At 38.8% G+C, this 23,037-nt stretch overlaps 1 pseudogene; it reads right to left on the bottom strand.

Moving 5' to 3' along the window:
• LOC110300217 overlaps nucleotides 1-23,037 on the bottom strand; it is a 120,256-nt pseudogene that overhangs the window by 70,143 nt on the left and 27,076 nt on the right.

The raw sequence follows: 23,037 nt of genomic DNA, 5'->3' as shown, positions 1-23,037 counted from the left end.
CAGTGCAACTCACTCATATACTATGTACTACACTGTGCGTTTCTTATATTCTAGGTTTTTCAGTGCAACTCACTCATATACTATGTACTACACTGCACTCTCTGCAGGCAAGCTCTCCTCTTGCAGAGAAGTTGCACAGATATCAGGCATTTGGACTTGCCTCCTGGCAGAAGATGAAGGCCCGAAACAGGGCCTGTCCCAGAAGCTGTGTCACTTCGGCCTGTCCCAGAAGCTATTAGTTTCTGACACTCTCACCTGCTCAGACTAGTCTCAGAGGGATCTGGGAACCAAGATGGCTCCTCCAGGTGCTCCAGCAAATCCCTCCTGGGTGGGGCAGACACCTCTCCTCTGGCAGGGAAGGTGCCCAGATATGTGGAGCCCAAAACGGGGTCTTCCTCAGAAGCTGTCCTCTAGGGACCTTGGGGGTGTCCGCTGATTCCGCGCCCAGGTGACCCTGTGCTGGCGCCGACCAGAGGGACTTGTGATCCTGGTCAGGCTGGGTTTTCTGCTTCCGTAATGCTGTCTCAGGTCCCGTGCAATTGGAATGGAACAGAAGTTGTGTTCCCAAGGTGACCTGGTGCTGGCGCCAACAGGAAGGGCAACATATTTTATTTATTTACTTTTTTGTTTTATAGTTTTAAAATATAAGCATCATTGAAAATAAACAAGCAACAAACAAATACGTGTCTATTTTTCTATCCTTGGGCCCTACTTAAATTTATTCCCTTGATTGAAATGTAAATTAAAGCTGCTGCTAGCAGGTTAGCTGGAATGAGGAGAAATCAAAGCAGCTTTTCCTACAGGTGTTCATTGATTTGGGAGCTGCAGAAGAGGAAGGAGCAGCAATACAATTTAGCAAACATTTGGGCTGCAATGAGCACTACATTTCTGTCTTGTGAATGACAGAAACATTTGAAGTCCTCAAAGAATATTCATCTTTATCACTTTTTAGAATTACTGGATAAAATTTAAATTCTGAGTACATATGCGTAGTCCCAAAATGCTAATAAGGTTAGTTTATCCATACATTTATGTAATAATGTCACATAACTAGGAACTCAACAGGCATTATTCAACCACTATAGTGTCTTAAAGGCAGTGATAAAGCAATATATTTTTGGAGCAGTTCTTATCAGGAGTCTGAAGATGCTCAACCATAATGCTGATAAGATATCAAGGGATTGGAGCAACCTGTTTTAATACTTAATTTGGTTTAAAAGCATTCAAACTTCCCTTCTTGTTTTGTTTTAGGTTGATGCCATACCAGATCAGAGCTGAAAGCAGAAATTGTGAATCCCGTGTTTTATTTCTTTTTAATTTTTTTTTGTTTGATCAAGTTCTCTTTAGGAAATACCTTTAGTCAAGGTTGTAGAATATGGAAGATGGAAGAGTCTGGGGTCTGGCTTGGGATGGGAATGTTCTTTGATCGAGTTTGATGGTGAAGGTGGAAGCTGGGGAATAGGTAACTCTGGAGTAATAACTCCACAAAAGTCAAGGTGGTTGTCCTGCTCTGCTTTCCAATCATTAAATCATTACTAGGCTTGTGACTAGAGAGAATGTTAACAGAAAAAGACTGTCACAGGAAATTCATGTAGAAATGATCATATGTGGATTAAGTGATCTACCCTCTGTCCAGTATAGCATTAAAATGAGATTCTTTGTGCTAGTAATAGTCTTTGCAAATATCTGGACCAAAACAATCTGCCAAAGCACTGCTAAGAGAACAGAAATGATAGCAGTAGATCTGCACTTTGCCTCTTTTGACAAGGGCTGTATTTCCTGCGAGACAATAAAGTCATAAGTGGATAGAAATGGAATTTTTCTATTGATTTATATCAAAACTTATGACACCTCATACTTTATCACCAGTTGCTTCAGCTCTGATTACAGCTTCTGTCATGCCACTTCTCAGAGTGTGCCTGAGGTTGGAATGGCTGGAAGTGACAGCTCATTGGTAAGAACTTGTCCTATGTCAACAGAACGATCAAGTCCAATCTCTCTGACAATGTTCTGAAAACAGCAAGAACAGTTCTCATGATGTGCCATCGTAGATATTTCCTCTTCATAAGGAAGGGATATCACATGTTCATGAAATTCTTTGTATTAGTTCTTAAGTACACTGAGATAACATATTATTATTTTTTTGTCTATAAATAAAATGCAGCCAGAAAAAAAAGTGTTCCATGAAAAATGGTTTAAATTTTAAGTCTCTAAATCTATTTCCTTAATGATTCAAAGTCTTAAAAATCCTTTTAATATGTGTTAGGATTCACTGGCCATCTTATAATCAGTTTAAAGCAGCATAAGTATAATACTATTATGCAACATATCACAAATATCACAGTATGTATTATCACACGAAAAGTAGACACCATTTATATTTTAAATAATTTCTGAATATTACCATAATATTGGTTGTCTAGAACTTAGGGAAAATTCCAGTTATCATGACTAGCTCTGTATCACTGGTTGTTATTCTGCCCCGTCAAGCTAATTTTATTTCTTATAGCAGTAAACAGAGTTTGTTCAACTTTATAACCTACTCAAAGCACACATGGCTTATGACCTATATTACTTACAATTGTGTATGGGAATGTAATGCCCAGAGAGACTAGAAGAGAGTTTAGGAGGTAGAATGATAGGGTGCTATGTGGTACCTGATGTAGGTGTTGGGAACTGAACTCAGAACCTCAGAAAGAGCAGTAAGTGTTCATAACCACATTATCAATATCTTCAGGACAATATCTTCAGCTGTCTTCTCTTTAAATTAAGTTATTCTTTAATAATTTAGTATATGTATACAATGCATTTTGACCACATCTACACAGAAATACTTCAAGTTTCTACTAGACACATGTCCCCCACATCATTCTTCCAATATTGCTTCTTTTATAAAAATCCATTGGGGTCAATTATTACAGCCTGAATGCACATATATGTAGAGCCATCTATTGGAGAATGGGCAACCTACTAAGGCCAACACAAATGAGGAAAACTGACCCATCTTCCCTCACCCAACTATCAATTACTAATAGTTCCCCAGATAGAGTTGGAGGCTTAGAAGCCCATTCTTGCTATCCTCGTCTTGTGTAGGACTTGTGTACCCACCACAGCTGCTATGAGTTCATGAGTACGTAATCCCTGTCATAAACACTGTTTTCCTACCTCTGATTCTAACAAATTCTTGTCCCCCTGTGATGATGTTCTCTGAGCTCCGTGTGAGTGGTCAGGTGTGATGTGTTTAGAATTGAACACTTTATAGGGACTCTGAACAACTGTGAATCTCTGATTAATCACCATCTGTTGCAAAAGGAAGCTTCTTTGATGAGGGTTGAGAATTAGAAGGCAGACTCATACTTTTTACTTAGCCAAATGATAGGAGTAGGTTCTTCCCTCAGGTCAATGAGCTCTCCATGCTCATTAACCCTGTCCCCCAAGGCTTACACTGCCGCACATGTGTTCCCTCTATTCAGTACCCCTTAAATTCGACTAGAATGACACATGTTACTTTGGGAAGCCAGACTGATAACAACATTCTCAGACACAAAGACGAAAGGACAAAACAAAACAAAACAAAAGCAAAACAAACAAACAAACAAAAAAACTCCATTAGTTCTGTGTTCTTGACCAGAATAGGACTTGGTAAAGCTTATTTGATGCTGGAGTCAGTTCCTTGTGGGAATTAAGATTGTGATTTTGGGGGAACCCAACTTTTCCTCCTGGGTTGTGGTGACCAGTCCTTAGGCAGTTCTGTATGAACTATCCTATATTCTCTTTGTTAGCATTATCTGACTTAGCTCTCTGATGAACCTGGCCATTTTTCTCCTACAAATAGTATATATAATTTTATTTTGCTTGCCTGGCATAAAAGTTATCCGCTTATGTAAGCCATCATGGTCACAGATATCGCTTTTGTCTTTATTATTATTATTATTATTATTATTATTATTATTTTTAATGTGTATAACTGGTCCATGAAATACAAGTACGTTCTTTAGACTTTAGGCCTTGTCTCTACCATGAGCCATCCTGTGTGGGTAAATATTCTAAAATGCAAAATGATTTTAGTTTCACAGCACTTTGGAGAGGTGATCCTTAACTTACACAAATGTCTGTAATTCTCCAGTAATAATTGTCACCTCTGAGGCTTACTGCCTCAGTCTGCTAACCTAGGCTTAGTTCTGGAAACTTCTAGCCTCCATATAATCCTTTATTTTATTGGATATTTTATTTATTTACATTTGAAATGTTATCCCCTTTGCTGGTTTCCCCTCTGGAAACCCCCTATCCCATCCTCTCTCCTTCTGCTTCTATGAGGGTGCTCACCCACCCTCCCAACCACTCCCTCCTCCCTGCCTTGGCATTTATCTACACTGGGGCATGGAGCCTTCGCAGGACCAAGGGCCTCTCCTCCCATTGATATCTCTCTCCTACCAAGGCCATCCTCTACTATAATTGTGGCTGGAGCCATGGGACCCTCCATGTGTATTCTTTGGTTGGTGGTTTAGTTCCTGGGAGCTTTGGGGGGGGTGGGTCTGGTTGGTTGATATTGTTGTTCTTCCTATGTGTTGTAAACCCCTTCATCTCCTTCAGTCCTTTCCCTGACTCCTCCACTGGGGACCTCAAGCTCAGTCTAATGGTGGCTGTGAGCATCTGGCTCTGTATTTGCCAGGTTCTGAAAGAGCCTCTCAGGAGACAGCTATATTAGGCTCCTATCAGCAAGACTCCAGAGAACCAAATAACCCTATTAAAAATGGGGTACAGAGATAAACAAAGAATTCTCAACTGAGGAATACTGAATGGCTGAGAAGCACCTAAAAAAATGTTCAACATCCTTAGCCATCAGGGAAATGCAAATCAAAACAACCCTGAGATTCCACCTCACACCAGTCAGAATGGCTAAAATCAGAAACTCAGTTGACAGCAGATGCTGACAAGGATGTGGAGAAAGAAGAACACTCCTCCATTGCTGGTGGGATTGCAAGCTGGTACAAACACTCTGGAAATCAGTTTGGCAGTTTCTCAGAAAACTGGATATAGTACTACCTGAGGATCCAGCTATACCACTCCTGGGCATATACCCAGAAGATGCTCCAACATGTAATAAGGACACATGCTCCACTATGTTCATAGCAGCCTTATTTATAATAGCCAGGAGCTGGAAAGAACCCAGACGTCCCTCAGCAGAGGAATGGGTACAGAAAATGTGGTACATTTACATAATGGAGTACTACTCAGCAATTAAAAACAATAACTTTATGAAATTCACAGGCAAAACAAGATTTTGCTGACAGGACCCAGTTACATTTATCTCTTGTGAGTCTATGCCAGTGCCTGGCAAATACAGAAGTGGATGCTCACAGTCATCTATTGGATGGAACACAGGCCCCCCAATTAAGGAGCTAGAGAAAGTACCTAAGGAGCTGAAGGGGTCTGGAATCCTGTAGGAACAACAATATGAACTAACCAGTACCCCCAGAGCTCTTGTCTCTAGCTGCATGTGTAGCAGAAGATGGCCTAGTTGGCCATCAATGGGAGGAGAGGCCCTTGGTCTTGCGAAGATTATATGCTCCAGTACAGGGGAATGCCAGGGTCAGGAAGTGGGAATGGGAGGGATGGGGAGCAGGGCAGGGGGAGGGTATAGGGGACTTTCAGAGAGGAAACTAGGAAAGGAGATAGTATTTTAAATGTAAATTAAGAAAATACCTAATAAAATATAAATAAATAAATAAATAAATAAAATAAATGAAATTCACAGGCAAATGGAATTAACTAGAAAATATCATCCTGAGTGAGGTAACCCAATCACAAAGGAACACACATGGTATGCACTCATTGATAAGTGGATTTTAGCCTAAAGGCTTGGAATACCCAAGATATAATTCATAGACCACGTGAAACTCAAGAAGAAGGAAGACCAAAGTGTGGATGCTTCAGTCCTTCTCAGAAGGGGTAACAAAATTCTCATAGGAGGAAATAAGGAGACACAGTGTGATGCAGAGACTGAAGGAAAGGCCATCCAGAGACTGCCCCACCTGGGGATCCATCCTATATACAGACACCAAACACAGACACTATTGTGGATGCCAAGAAGTCTTCTTTATTTGTTATCACTAGTTTTTCCACTTGACACCCTGCTGTTCAGGAATCTTATTCCTCAGGGTCAAGGCTACCTCAATAACTTTCAGGCTACTGGTATGCTAATCTTCCCACTACCTACTTTTATTCTGTGGTTGCTCCTTCATCTTGTCACAACTGGCCATTCCTGAGTGATCTATTTTTATTGTATCTTTATAGAAGATTTGGGCTTTCTTATTTTAATCTTTGTGCCCATGTATGTTTATGTGTATATTTGTCAGTGTGCATATGCGTACACATGTTTGGGCATATTAATCACAGCACATATAGAGGAATTGGGAGAAACTCAGTGTTAGCTCTTGTCCTCTACCTTGTTTGAGACATGGTCTCTTGTACACTAGCTGAACCACGAACTTCCTGAGGTTTACCTATTTCTATTGCTTGTCTCTCTAAAGATCTGATATGAATATAGATGCACACTACCATGTCAAAATTTATGTAGGTCCTGGGGATATATACTCAGGTCCTTCAGAACTTTGTGACAAATGCTTTATCCACAGAGTCATTTACCTATCCCTTAGTTACTGTTTTTTTTTTTTTTTTTTTCTACTGGATCATTTCATTAGTGGCATAGGAAAGTAGAGAGCCAAATTGACTTGATTATTTTCATGTCAGTCAAATGCTGTTATATTAGATCTTATTGATAAGTATAAACTAAATTCATTATATATTTTAAAATAAAATATTTTAAATATATAAGAATCATCAACATTTTGTTAGTTATTTATCTTTGTATAAAAGTAACAGTGTTGATATTCTGTGGAAAATTCTATTTGTTATACTTGAATTAAAGACAATAAAAGTTAAAATCTTAGAGAACTCTTAAATTCTCACATGACCATTTTCTTTTTACAAGCACCTCATGAAGCTAAAAAGGTGGCAAAGGACACCAACATTTGGACAACGTGGCAGCATACAGAATAGCAAAGTTCTTTACCAAGTATTTGTCCAATCAAGACTTTATATCTTGAATATGTAAAGAACTTAAAATTTTTAAACATCAACAAAACAAATAACTCAATTAAAAATGAGGTAAGCAGAAAGTTCTCAAAATGAAGTAGTAATACTGAGAAACACTAAAAGAAATGTACAACATCTTTAGCCATCAGAGAAATGGTGATTAAAACTACTTTGAGATTTCATCTTACCCGCTCCAGTATGGCCAAGAGCAGTGAAACAAATCATGAGAGGTTCAACAAGCATCTGAGTGAGACAGATGCAAATACTTATATCCACCATTGTACTGAAGTCTGGGACCCCTGTGGTTGAAATAGGGAAAGGCTGGAAAAAGCTGAGGAGGAGGGCCACCCCATAGGAAGACCAGCAATCTCAACTAACCTGGACCCCTGAGATCTCTCAGATACTGAGCCACCAGCCAGGTAGCATACACGGGCTGGTCCGAGGCTTCCCAACACGTGTATAACAGAGGACTGCCTGGTCTAGACTCAGTGGGAGAAGAGGGGTCTAACACTTAAGAGACTTGAGTCCCCAAGGAGTAGGGAGGCCTGGTGGGAGGGGCTATCATCTTGGAGACAGGAGTGGGTGGGAGGAGGAATAAGATGAGGAACTGTGGGAGTGGGAAGTGGGAGGGTGCAATGACTGTACTGTAAAAATATAAAAGTAATACAAACTAAACAATTTTAGTCTTGAGAGCACAAAGCATTTACAGACTGTAAAACAAAACAAAATATGTAAATGTAAGTGAAGCTTCTGCTTTCTCAGATGAAGTGATGAGATAAGAGCCATATTCAAGCTTTAGGAATATATGTCTTGGGCTGAGCCAAGAATGAATTTGTCTAACTATGCCTAGGTCTAGAGACTTGCATGGAAGCTTCTATCCTCCATGCAATCTGACCTTCTGCAAGCCTGGACCTTGAAGGCTTCAGCTTCCGGCCTCTTTATGTTAATCTCGACCTAAAATGCTTTAGCCACAGAGACTTACTTCTGAATAAACTCAGCTCTATCCCTGAACTCTGGCTGGCTAGTTTAATTCTGCAGTTCAGGCTCAAACTCTTCTCCAAACTGACTCATTCAAATTTGCTTCTCATGTGTTTCTGATTGAATTGCTCTGCTCTGAACTCTACAAACTCAACTGCTCTGCACTGCACCAAACTGAACTCACCTAACAGAACTGAAACTGGACTGAATTGAACTCCCTCTTCCTCAGTGCTCCTTACATAGCCTCTTTTTCTTGTGAGAGTTAGGCATATCCTTTCTTCTACATTTTAGCCAGATCTTGTCTTTGGATATGAATTCTCCCAGAGCAGTCATGTTGATGGGTTTAAATTCCTCTACAAAACCAAACCAAAACAAAATCACTTTGCCTCTGTGTTCAGTAATGGTTTCTTGTCTACTTAATGTTCTTTGGTCATTTTAATAAAGAGTTGAGGAAAATAGTGAATGGAAGAAGCCAGTGTCAATGCTGTTTTCTAGAATGACCTTGTCATTTTTAATATCTGCATCAGATGTTAACATTCAGTTGCACTTAATATTTGTATATTTTGTATAGTTCAATTTAATTTCTGTTAGTCTAATTTTTTTTGGTAAAAATTTGGCAGGATACTTCCACTTTTTTCTTCTAACAAATTGACTATTTTTCTTTGTTAACTTCCTCTAAATTTGTTGTTGTAAGCACCTAGCAGTTTCTTGTTTCTAGGCATTTTCTTGGAAACTGTTTGATAAATGAGATTCCAAGACTGTTAGAACAACTTCAATCACCCCTAAAGACAAGCAATTGTATGTAAAGACAAGGGTTCAGTTGTCTGGAGTTGCTATTCAGATGCAAATTATCTCAAGAGATTCTAAGACATGCAACTCTCTGTCATAGGGAATGGCTTTGAAGTATTGTGCACAGGTTCCTTGACCATCTCCTGCCCTCTCCAACTGGGAGCCCTTTCTTATTCACATGTTATTATTTTTGGAGGAGAAATGTCATGTATCAGTGTTTTTAAGTCTCAGGAAGGGAAAGGGCACCCTCTCATGGGTGAAGGGGAGGGCAGATGGGGTGAAGAACTCTGGGAAGGGGGACCAGAAGGGTGGACAACATTTGGGATGTAAATAAATAAAATAACTAATTAAAAATTAAAAATATGGGGATAGGCCATATAGAAGATAGCAAACATTGGTTCTTCCCCTGTTATTAAAAGGTAACACAGGAAAAACTATTCTCTCTTGTGATTTGACTATGTGAAATGTCAATAGTTCACCAAAAAATGAAGATTCTGCAGAAAAGACTTCTGACCTCCCATGTTAACCATCTTTTCAGCAAAAGCATATAAAATGCTTTTATTTTATTCCTTGAACTCAGTGTTATAATTGTTGAAAGTAATAAATTACCTTTCTGAGGACTCAATTCTCCAGTGTTTCTATTTTAAACATTTTCAGGGACTTGTGCCATCTTTTCATATCTGCCAAGGATTGTGTTATCATGCGACATTGGCCATTCCTTCACTTTGTGTATCACCTTCTGCAGATGGCAGTCCATGCTTCCTGTGCCTAACATCTACAGACACATGAGAGAAGGCAGAGGTTTTCCCACTGGTCCTTATATGTTTATATATTGTTATTCACACATCACCCACTGTGCTGCTGTTGTTCTTTGGGTTTAGTGACTGAATCGGTTAAATACTGTGGAGATCATGGAACCAAGAACTATTTATAGCAAAGCCAAATAATTGAACTATACTATCTTAACAGAGTGAATAGGAGTGAGGGTCAGGTGCAAAACCTTTGCTTAGCTGATATTCACATTTCTTATTATAGCTGGGATAGGTTATGGTTGACAGTGATGCTGGACAATCATGTGTGTCCTGAGACTCTATGGCGTATTTTGCTCTTTCATGTGTATGGGGCTGCATATGTAAGTCCAACATAGAACTGTGCCTTTTGGAATCTGTGTAGCCCAAATTCCTGTTTATAACATCATTGGTCTTCCCCCTTGTTCTATCTCCATTGGAAAACTGGGACTATTCATTACGATGCACGTTGAAAGCCTTATCCTGGGATGGTTGGCGTCTAGAGCTTACTTCAGGGATTTCTCTTCCTTTGAGTCTTTTTTTTTCTCCATGGTTTCCTTCTTTTCTTCTCAGAACTTCATGCTACTGACATGGTCAAAAAGACTCCTTTGACTTTAGACATCAGAAAAGACATAAAAGAGGTGGTGGAAGCTTTTGGGAGAATACTTTTCTACTGGGTTTTATTTTTATACTTCTGACCACAGTTGAATGCTAACTCAACAGGGGCAGGCTCAGAGTGTAAGCCTGGAGAAAACCCAAGTGGTTGCTTGTGTTTATTGCATGCTTATTATATGCTATGAATTGTCTAAGATTTTCCCGTTTAGTAAAATATGGAATCGTCACACTCTAGCCTTTTTTCTTTATGTGCCCTAGGGGTGGGAGAGATTATTGAGATCTCTCTGACAGCTCACTTCTAAATGTTTAGCATCAACCACAGAGGCAAGGTTCAAGCTAACATTTCAGAATCTGGGCCAATGTTCTCTACCTGAGAGATGTCCCTACTATGAAGACTTCTAACTATATTGGCAGGTGTTCCTAAGGACATACTTGGATCTTATTTGAAGTAATATTGCTTTTTTCACTTAGTACTGTGAAATACATTTCCTTAACATGATAGCAGTTTTTAGTTTCTGGTGCAAAACATGGTAAATAAAGTTTTAATTAAAGTTCTGTAACTTGGAAGAATTTGGACTCCAAATTCATATTTTTTTGTTGTTGTTTATTTGACACTATTGGAATTATTGTAAATTTGTTTCTTTTAAAAGCTTTTCTGAGTTCATGTGCCAATAGAACTTATTCAGTAACAATTACAGAGTATCAAAATCCTTAATCTATCCTACTAAAACTCTCTCCCAAAATACTATAAATGATGACGAACAGATGAGTCGCTTGATTATGTTTGCTTAAGCATTTTTTCTCACATATCCTTCTAGACTTAAGCATATTGGACAAGAAAAATTTCAAATATATTCACTAACAAGTTTTAATATCAGAAAATATATTTATGTGTCATTAAATCACCTGTACTATTAATAAGCACCTGCTTAATCATAAACACTAGAATACAAATCCCCTTACCACCTATAGTTATTAGTGTTCAGAATGACATGGAAATCCAGCCTTTCCTTTTCAAAATGTGCATCAACCAGAAAAATTGACCCGGCTATTTACTTCAAAGACATGTTTTCTGAGTAAAATGTTAAATCCTGGAAATTTAGTTTTGCTCAAAATTCTTTTGGTTTGTTGGATTATATGTTGACATTAACTGACCATTTGTTATACCGGTGCAGTAAAAGCTTTATTGGCACCAGCTAATAAGTTTTGTCTGTTGCCTGGAGTCTAGTCTATGTACCACCATCCTTCTTTGCTTGCCTACATTTAGAGAAACAGCTTCATCACTCATTGGATAGAGCAAGAAAAATGTGGCTTTGCCCTTTAGAAATGGCATCGTTCCAATCCTATGGAAATTTAAAATGATTTAATGCAAACACATGGGTTATCTAATTTCAGGAAGTATTTATTAGGCATCTTTCCTGAAGATGCTGAGCCATGAAGGTACCGCAAGGTCAAGATCAGGGTAATGGGCAATTATAAGTGTGTTCAAAGCAACGCTATTCATTATAGTCCTGAGCTGGAAAATGACCCAAATGTCCAGCAGAATGCATATTTTTTTGTGCATTCACACAAAGGACTATAAATCAGGGACAGAAATAAAAAAAAATAGCTAGAGCTGAACAAATACATTGGATTAAAAAAAAGATCAATTTACAGGGGAATGTTCATAGTATTGTATAGAAACTAAGTTTCAGAGAGTAGTTCCCTTTGGCTGCTTCTGAACATGGTGCTGTCTGTTGGCAGAGGATAATACCATTTTAGGGGCTTCTTTGGGTGACATATTCACCTTTTGAAAACACAGCAAGCTTATGTAACTTTCTTTTGTTACACGTCAGTGAAAACTCTTATTACAAAGAGAAGAAAAAGGCAGAGCCACAATTTTCTAAGTTATGCGTAGATAATAGATGTACATTTAGATTGATGTTCTGTTGTACAATGAGGTTACCCTTCTTTGAACATCACACACTGTATACATGTAATAAAAACAGTAGATAATCCCCCAATACACTGAATTAGTACTTTTTCAATAAAAACAAATGAATAAGTAATGTTTGGAATATTTTTATAAAGAAAATAATGAAAGGAGGACAGGACAGGAGCAGAGAAGTAAGGAATAGAACAAGGACAAGTAAAGGGGAGAAGAAAATTAATAGTGATAAAAAGCTGATTTGCAGTATTGATTTGTTAACTCAATACTACTACTTCTGTAAGCATGGAGAGTAGGATTCTCTGTCTCTCTCTGTCTCTCTGTCTCTGTCTCTGTCTCTGTCTCTCTCTCTCTCTCTCTCTCTCTCTCTCTATATATATATATATATATATATAAAATCAGATTAAGCCCTTGCACAGTAAATCAATAAGGAGTAATAATTAAGAACCTATGTATGGTAGAAATGAACTATGAAGTTAACAATGTTCCTGGTGTAATCAGTATACATTTAATAGGTTATTTCTACATTTTTTTCACCAACCAAACTGCTTTACCCAAGTATAGTAGCACATGAATTCAGTGCTAGTTTTTGCACAGGAATGACAGAGAATACCTTCAGGAATGCATTTAATTTTCTTTTCTTTTAACCTAACTTCCTTTTATCTTTTTCATGATCCCCTGTGAGATACCACATTATACTCAACTGTCATCTATTTGGGATTCTACTAGCTATGCCAATTTTCCAGATTTTTTTATTTTTTATCACTGACAATTTTGAGACATACTGATTAGATACTTGTAGGATGCTCAATATTGGATATATCTGCTTTCTCAGGCTAAGGCAGGAGTTTTATTTATTGGAAGGAAGGTCAAATAATTATTGTTACACATTCTGTGAAACACTGATGCGCTCTGGTTACATGACTTACGACTGGCAAAGTTTACTCTAGAAACTGGTTAAAGTAGTGTTTGTCCAGTTTCTCTGGTACAAAGCTAATCAATGCATATGCACTTTGATTTTAATAGAGAGTAAACCATGAATAAAATTGTCCTTCTCAGTCAGCTATAGAGTTTTAATGAAAACAGAATTATAGGGCCATAAGTACTATCAACAATAAGGCCTTTGACATAATGTTTGCGTGTTCATGCTTGTTTTTTCTTTTCATGTGTGTGTGTGTGTAGGGAGTGAGGGGGAAGGATGGAGAGAATGAGGGGAGATGAGGGGGAAGGGAGGGGGAAGGCAGGGGGAGGGAGGGAGAGAGGGAGAGAGGGAGAGAGGGAGAGAGGGAAGGGGGAGCGAGCGAGCGAGCGAGCGAGCGAGCGAGAGAGAGAGAGAGAGAGAGAGAGAGAGAGATTTCCCATGGTGTTTCATTTTTGAAAATTATTCTAAGGCAATTAGATGAGAAAATTTAAGTTGTCAAATCACATGATAATTTTAGAATGTTTTGGCAAATGATTTATTAATTTGGGCAGATTATTTACTAGAAGGAAAACTTTGAATTATCCAAACAAAACAAAAACACAGGTGCTCACAGAGACTGCACTGATAATCAGGGAGCCTTTAGGGTCTGAGCTAGTTCCTCGGCATATATGATATGGTTGTGTAGCTTGGTCTTCTCTGACTCCTTTGTCTGCTTTTGGGACCCTTTTCCTCCTAATGTATGGCCTCTTCCAGCCTTGATATTCCAAGTAACTTGTTATGCCATGCTTGGTTGATATCCATGGAAGCGCTGCTCTACTCTGAAGGGAAACAGAGGACTGAATCTGGGGGAGAGGGAAGGTGTGGAAGAGGTACTGAGAGGAGAGGAGGTAGGGGAAACTGTGGTCATGATGTAATAAATTAGAGAAGAAGTAAATGACAGGGAAACATGAGGTTCCTGAGACACAATGGGCATGACTTTAGCCAACATGCACAGAGACAGGGGAGATAGAACCTGCTGAGACCACCTCCAGTTGATAGGGGGCATGGCCCCTGGTTGAAAGACCACCAACCCATCTCAAAGTTTTTAACCCAGAAAAGTTCCTGTCCAAAAGAAGAACAGCGACCAAAAAATGAAACAGAGACTGAAGGAAGGGGTAACTGGGGACTGCCCCACCTGGAGATCCATCATGTCTGCAGACACAAAACCCAAGAGATGCTTGCTGACAGGAACCTAGTGTGTCAGTTCTTTGGGAGTTCCAGCCAGCCACTGACCAATGCAGATGTGGATGCTTGGAGCAAACCATCAGGCTGAGCTCAGGGAACCTGGTGGGGGAGCTTGCAGGAGGACTGAAGGAGTGGAGGAGTGTTGCAACCCCACTGAGAGAACGACATAGGTTGGCCTGACCACCCAGTTCTCCCAAAGACTAGACCACCAACCAAGGAGTATACCTAGAGGGGTTCATGGCTGCAGGTACATATGTAGCAGACAGCAATGGGAGGGGAGGCCCTTGGTTCCGGGGAGGTTTGAAGCCCCAGAGTAGGGGATGCAGGAGAGTGTGGGTGAGTGGGGGGAGCACCCTCATATAGGCAAAGGGGAGGGGTAGGGCAGATGTGGGATGGGGGTGGGTGAGTGGAGGGGTAACCAGGAAGTGGGATATCATTTGAGATGTAAATGAATGGGATGATTAATAATAAAAAAGTAAATGAAAAAGCATAGCTAATGTGAGTAGATTGTTGAAAAGCATTAGTGCTACTACCTCTAAGTCAGGTATTATATTAAAATTTATATAAACACACTAACTCTACAACAATGCTATTAACATTACAATTTTAGGTTAGTTATATTTTAGGGTGATTTAACAGATGGGAAGTTGAGAGTTGTCATGGAAAGATGGAGCAAGTTCATATTCTACCTCCTTAGAGAAGAACTTCAGTGCTACATAGTCTTGGTAAAACTGGAAAAACATAGAAAAATTTTGAGTGCTGGGAACTACTGACATGAAACACAAAGCAATTATTTACTCACTCAGATAAAATTGGTCGTAAAGTTTCCAAAGTTGAGTCAAAAATTTCTGAGTTAAACTTTATAAATCATAACATCAGATAACAATATTATCATCGTTTTCATAGCAAGTCCACAGTGTTTCCAATTTATCTTTTAGATTTAACATGAAAGAATTCTTGATAATGAACATTTTAATGTCTTTATAATAAAATTCTCATTTCATCTTAAGTGTATGAAATATAGCCACATAATAAAATATGTAATAATATGTATTTATTTAAAAAGTTTACAACTATTTTCTTCAGGAAAGATAATGATAAATTGGTATAAATGTTCAGAATAAAGCTAAATACTAAAAGACTAACATAACTCAAAGCATTAGAAATTGATTGGCAAATAAAATGTCTAAAGAAATGATCTCTAATCTGTTAATAACATACTCTCTCATATTGTTTCTTATAACAAGGATTAGAGTTAAGTTGGCATGGCAAGGATTGATCATCTAATTTTTATCAATAAATATTAATTATTGCTTGGCAATAATCTTGCTTGTACAAGCAAAGCAGCCAGAATTATGCATGCCTTGTTTGTAGTTACCCAGTTACAAATCTTCTAGGTGAGCAATGTTGGCTAAATGAGCCCTTGTCAAAATTTTCATTGTTGCTCTCTCTCTTCAGCCAAGCAGATTGAGTCTGTAGCTAGAGATGCCTCAGGCTTCTTACTAGCTGGGGAATATCGGAAGAGAGAATATTGGAAGAAACATTGAGAAATAAGGGTGGTGTGCTATTACTAGAAAAGCCTGCAGTTGGAGGGAGGGACAGAAATACACACCTCATAGTAGACATGATGCCTGAGATTGGCATACAGACAGAAGTAGAGAGTCTGCTTGCTTTTTGCTTCCAAGCAAAAACTGTGAAATGAGTTGTTCCAGTGATCCTGTTTCACTTAGAGCCTTAGGAAGAGACTAAAGAAAAAAGCAAATATAAAGCAAAGAGTACAAGAATCGGAAATAATCTAGAGTTTGGGATTTTATGTGAGTGTTTTGCCTGTCACTCTGGGGTAATGAGCATGCCGTTCAAGTGTCCTGTTTGCCATATGGGCCATTTCTTGAAAATGAGATTGAAGCCTGATAAAAATTGCTCTATAAGTGGTTCTTGTGATCTGCCCACCACGCATAAACATGTATATATTTTATCCAATTCATTATTGTAGTTTTCTATAAGTGAGCAAACGGGCTGTCTAAACCCAAAGAATTCCCTTGACTTCACTTGGATTGGATGTGACTACATTTAGAAAATAAATGAAATGTTGATTATTATACTCAAAGGCAGAGAGATATGGCTGCAGTTTCAACGGTGTAATGAATGGAGCAATGCGTTTATAGTTGACCCCTGCCCCCCACCCAAATATGTTAGAAGCCATAATCTCCATTCCTATAGATATGTAACTATGACCTTCATTGGAAAGACAATCTTACTGGCTGCAGACAAGTTCATATGACTTTGGACTTCTGGGAATATTCACTTGTTTCTGTTGCTAAGCATGCTTATGGGGTACGAAGAGTAAGCAAGGCAAACATCTTTTAAGGCCGTGGACTAAGGAGGAAGAGGCCACTGTGACTCTGTTCCCAGTGATCTGTGAGTGTGTTGATAGGCTACATTTTTGTTCTGGTCTCCCTATGGTTTCCAATGAGAAAGTTGGTGGTTTTGGAGGTTAGCAGAGTTAATTTGTGATTTCTGAATTTTGATAGTGTAGTAAGGAGACATTTGTGTCTCCTATCTTGAACTATCAGGAAAAATTGAATCAGCTCTCACACGTCTTGTCAGCACTTCAGAGTAAAATAGTGGTTGCTGATTCTGTCAGGTGGTACAAAATTGTTATTTTCCTTTGCTACCACAGAATATATTGGTTTCAGCTGAAGGTATCAGGGAACAGTCTATTTAAAACAAGGTAGCAACATCCAGAAATAGTATTTCAAAAGATGATCAAACTGGACACTTGGTGTGATTATCTACACAACCACACTGAAGTTCATTCTGATGGTTAGTTTAACTTTATTCTTCAGAGAAACCATACCGGAATTAATGGCTGTTTTTAAAATTCTTAAATAATAGAAGTTAATAATTGGACCTACCTCTAAGATTTTCATTCAATAATGGCCCAGTAGTATTGCTTGAGACCTGGATACATACAATTTAAAATATAAAATATAATTTAAAATAATATAAATTTAAAATCTGGGCATGTGAGCTTCATGTTCAGCCAACATCGAGAATCATGAATACAGCTCAGGTGACCATTGCTAACGAAATTGGGAATCTCTCTTAGTTATTAGTGTAGCATCACCTTTGGCATATAAACAGAGTACACTGGAAAAGGAGAGATCTCTTAGCAGGTAAAAGAGAAGGATGTCTGACGTAGGTACTGCGAACTAAATGTAGGTCCTCTGGGAAAGCTGCATATACTTTAGTAACAGAGCCATCTCTTCATCTAAGTTAATTCTTATGCAGAACAAGTCAGTCTGCTATTGGCCATAGCGATTTATGTCATTTGGTTTAAATGGTTAGCACATCACACTCACATTTAATCATCACAATTCTGTCTGCTTGAATGTAGCCTAGGTCCCTGGGTCCCGTCGATCTTTGAGACAACTGGATATCATGTCTCATGTATTAAAACATACTCACATCTCAAGTTAAACACTGCTCATGTAAAACTAATAACGAAACAGGACTGCAGCTCATGTTGTGGCATAATACTATGTTTACAGAAATAAGAGTCCAAAAGTTTTTAAAAATTTGGAATTTTTGGAATTGCAATGTTCTCTATGCCTCTTATATATTTTTAATTGCCATAAAAGAGAAAAGAATTAGATCTTGAGCTAATAGGGCCCAATGTAAAGTGACTACAGAAGCATTAAAGTACAGAAACATAATCTGGAATTTGGTCTAATGTATTTGCTCTTTTCCCCCTAATCCACTTGCTTGCTCTTCATTCTAGTGTGGAAAGTAATTTGATTTTCAAGAGTCTGATACTGCACTGATAGAAGACACAGAAGGCTTGAGAAACAGTTTTATTCTCAGCTCCTCGTAACTAGAGATAAATCATCAGGTTTATGCCCAGGGTGACAAGTCAGATTTGCCTGAAATGGCTATAAGCAAAATAAGGACAGAGCTCTGTGTAGCATAATAGCTGGGCTCAAATTATTAGTCCAACCTGAAACCAGTGTGTGCACTCATATCCTGCCCTGAGTATACTACACAGATCTTCTGCTTAGCATAGGTTACTCTAAGAATACCAGGAGCATTATTTTATGCCATTGGATGCCCTGTGTATTGATGTGGCTACCAATTGCTCCAACAAACCTTGTACTATGGGCTTTGAGAATCTTGAGAGCATCTTGTGCTGTAGCTGCATGGATTTTATGAACATTCTCTGAATATTGCACCTCTCCCCTCCACACTCTTATTTCTAAAAAGTTATACTGTGAACAAGGAAAAAAATGTTCTTCACAGTAGTAAACTGATCAATTGAAAGGATACTCTTTGCCTAGAGCATCTTTGCAGATTTGAATGTGAAGCTGGATGCCAAAGAAAATGCATTGAAAGATAGATATCCAGCCCTTGAAGACACACATCCACAGTATACACACACACACACACACACACACACACACACACATGTGCACACACAGACACATACCACCCTGATGTTACATGGGTGTTTATTACTCAAGATGATAAAATGTTTTATTACTGTGCTTTCCACTGACCACCTACTTCAATTCTGAATCTGATGTTCCCTCTGTCCTTCGCGTTATTGGATTCTGCAAAGTTATCAAATGTACCACAGCAGATCCGCTGAGAGTAAAAACTCGGAACTCTTCTGATGATATCAACATATAAGCAATCTGTTTTCTTTTGCTATAATAAAGGAAGGTGTAACTTTCTTTTATTACTGAAAGCTGGGTTGGAAACTTAGGGCTGATTCTATCGCTGTTCTTGTTGTGATGAGATAGTGTTATGTCTGGTGAAAATTGCAGAAACTGGAGCCAAGTTGCCTAAGTTTGATTTCCTGCTTTTCCTCTTATATCTGAACAGGCCTGGGGAAGTATATAAAGTCCCTCTACCCCAGATCCCTCACCTATAAGCTGAAATGAATAATACCTATCTGGAGATAATGGGCACACAATAGTTTAGTGAGAGCTAATCACTGAGAACAAACAGCCAACAAAATCAGTACACATTATTTTGTGATCACTGCAAGTACATATTTCATGTTTGCTAAACCATCATTTCTCCTTTAATTTTCTTTCCCAGATTTTCATCTTGTGGAAATGAAATCTGATGGTATTCATCCCATCTCTTCTGAGAAATCAAGGTAAATGTACAAATATTAGCTACTGGTCATCTGAGTTTTAAAAAATGGTGATTATGCTGTCATACTGAGGATAGTGTACTGGACTGCATAATAAGAAAATATCAAAACCAGAAAACATAGGCTGAGTAAGGAAGTTTTCTCTCATAGAAAATCAGTTAGAATATGCATATTTGATTTAATTTGAGGCCCACCCACAAGAAAGCCCATGCCTTATGCTACTCATATGGCCAGAGACTACATAATCCATAGACCTAGGGTAGAACCAAACATGTCTGGAAAAAAAATCAATGAAACGACCCTCTAATGATGCTCTGCTATATTTACAGATCAGTGCCTTATCTAGTCTTTATCAGAGAAACTTTCCATGGCAGCAGATGGGAGTGGATGCAGAGACCCACAGCCAAAGATGATGCATAAAGACCTCCTAAGTTGGTGGTCTTTATCAGTCTTCTACCTCTGAGATTGAGAACTTCCTGGAAGAGGAGGAGGAAAGACTATAGGAGTCAGAGGTGATGGAGGACACTAGGAAAACATGCCCCACCAAACTAGCTAAGCAGGGTTCATATTCATAATGGCTGACAGAGACTTAAATGGCAAACATGGGGCTTGCCTGAGTCTGCACCAGGTCTTCTGTACATAAGTTATGGCTGTTAGCTTGGTGTTCTCAAGAGTCTCCTAACAGTGGGTGTGGGTGTACCTCTGACTCCTTCACCTGCTCTTGAGATTCTTTTCCTCGTATTGGCTTTCACCTTGTCTTATCACTGTGTCTTGTTTTGTCTAGGTTGTCTTGGAGGCCTTCTCTTTTATAAAGAGAGAGAGAGAGAACAGAGAGGGAGTGAACCTGGGGAGAGGATAGGAGGAAGAAAAGTTGGGAGAAGTGGAAGGAGGGGAAACTGGATATGAGAAGAATCCATTTTCAATAAAAAACAAATAAAATACATTTCCACACTCTAGATAAAGCACACTTGGTAGAGTACTTACCAGATGTGCACAAAACCCCAGGTTTAATCCCTAGCACTATGTACATTAGGTATGTTGACAAAGATTTGTAATCCTAGGATTTGGGAGAAAGATTCTGGAGGATAAGCAGCTTGAAGTCATCATAGGCTACATTACATAGTAAGTTCCAGGCCAGCAAGGGTCACACTTGGAAACATTGTCTAAAATTAGAGTTCTTTGTAAAAAAAAAAAAATAGAAATGAAGCAAAAATGTTAACAAGTAGCTGTTTTGGGTTAGACATGGAGAAAAGGAGTTTCCAGACTGTGTTCTGAGTTTGGAAATTATGAAGGGAAGTGCAATAGTAATTGAAATAAGTTTGACTGCAATGTCCATGACTTTCTTATTTATTTAGCTAATACACAAGTATTTTATACAGCATGGAAACACAAAATTCCATAAAGCAGTAATTGTATTTGCTTCATGGGTTTTTTTCACTGTGGAATTAAAAGAAAGATATTTGTAGTCCAAACTTTCTTGAACTTAAGTTTCTTGGAATTGATGTTTTGTCAACTAAAGTTATTTTGTATCGGTTTGTTGTTATACCCATTGTGCTTAGAAAACACACACACACACACACACACACACACACACATGCATATGTACATGCACATACACATATACACAAAAGCACACATGTGTGCACACACAAACATACAACTCAGTACATATATATAATATGTATGTGCATAACATTTATATTATATATATACATATATATGTATATATATAATATACATATATATATATACACACACACACACACAACAATATGAACTAATCCTCAGAGCTCCCTGGGACTAAACCACCAACCAAAGAAAACACATGATGGGATCGTAGTTCTAGCTGCATATATAGCAGAGGATAGCCTAGTTGGTCTTCAATGGGAGGATAGGCATATATATATATATATATATATATATATATATATATATATGTTGGGAGCTTAATAAAATGAATTTCTAAACTTTATAGCACATTTTCTATATGCAATAATTAACTATTTGCTCATTGACTCTCTCCCTTACTTCCCTTGAGATTTCACTACTTACTTGTAGCCACCCTGGGAAGGAGAAAGCCCTAGTCATTGCCTTGCTTATTGTAAATTCCTTTTCATGGAATGTTCCAAGTGTATGAGCTGAGAATTTGCCATCATCTATGAGGCTTTCCTGGCTGGCTAGGGAGAACTTGCCATCAACCATGCTGGACACAGTCTGATGTGTGGGAATCTGCACTTGTTTCCCAAAGTGGTGGTTTCTCACAATTCTTAGCTTCATAACAAATAGAGCAGAATAAAGCAATAGTCTCACGTATTGCTGGTTGTATTTATTTTTAAAATGTATGTGGGCATAATAGTTAGGTTTAAATAATGAGATTTAAATAACAGCGTGAGCCTTTCCAGTTGGCACCAGCACCAACGCACCTTGGGTGCGGAGTCTGTGGACACCCCCAATATCCCCAGAGGACTCTCCAAGGGATCTTAGGACCTCTGGTGAGTGGAACACAACTGCTGCTCCAATCCAATCACACGGGACCTGAGACAGCATTAATTAGAGAAGCAGAAAACCCGGCCTGACCAGGGTCACAAGTCCCTTCCAGTTGGCACCAGCACCAGCACCAGCATCGGAGCACCTTGGGCGCAGTCTGCAGACACCCCCAAGGTCCCCAGAGGATCTTGAATCTCTGGTGAGTGGAACACAACTTCTGCCAGGAGGCAGGTTTGAACACCAGATATCTGGGTACCTTCTCTGCAAGAGGAGAGCTTGCCTGCAGAGAGTATTCTGACCACTGAAAATCAGGGGAGAGCTAGTCTCCCAGGTCTGCTGATAGAGGCTAACATAATCACCTGAGGAACAAGATCTAACCAGAGACAACTATAACAACTAACTCCAGAGATTACCAAATGGTGAAAGGCAAACGTAAGAATCTTACTAACAGAAACAAAGACCACTCACCATCATCAGAACGCAGCACTCCCACCTCACCCAGTCCTGGGCACCCCAACACGCCCAAAAAGGAAGACCCGGATTTAAAAGCATATCTCATGATGATGGTAGAGGACATCAAGAAGGACGTTAATAACTCACTTAAAGAAATAAAGAGAACACTGCTAAACAGGTAGAAGACCTTAAAGAGGAAGCACAAAAATCCCTTAAAGAATTGCAGGAAAACATGACCAAACAGGGGACGGAATTGAATAAAACCATCTAAGACCTAAAAAGGGAAGTAGACACAATAAAGAAAACATAAAGTGAGGCAATGCTGGAGATAGAAACCCTAAGAAAGAAATCTGGAACCATAGATGCGAGAATCAGAAACAGAATACAAGGGATGTAAGAGGGAATCTCAGGTGCAGAGGATTCCATAGAGAATATCTGCACAATAATCAAAGAAAATACAAAATGCAAAAAGATCCTAACTCAAAACATCCAGGAAATGCAGGACACAATGAGAAGACCAAACCTACAGACAATAGGAGTAGATGAGAATGAAGATTTTCAACTTAAAGGGCCAGCAAATATCTTCAACAAAATTATA

Source organism: Mus caroli, chromosome 8 (assembly GCF_900094665.2).
Source record: "Mus caroli chromosome 8, CAROLI_EIJ_v1.1, whole genome shotgun sequence".
NCBI lineage: Eukaryota > Metazoa > Chordata > Mammalia > Rodentia > Muridae > Mus > Mus caroli.
This window is presented reverse-complemented; position numbering and strand designations above follow the sequence as displayed.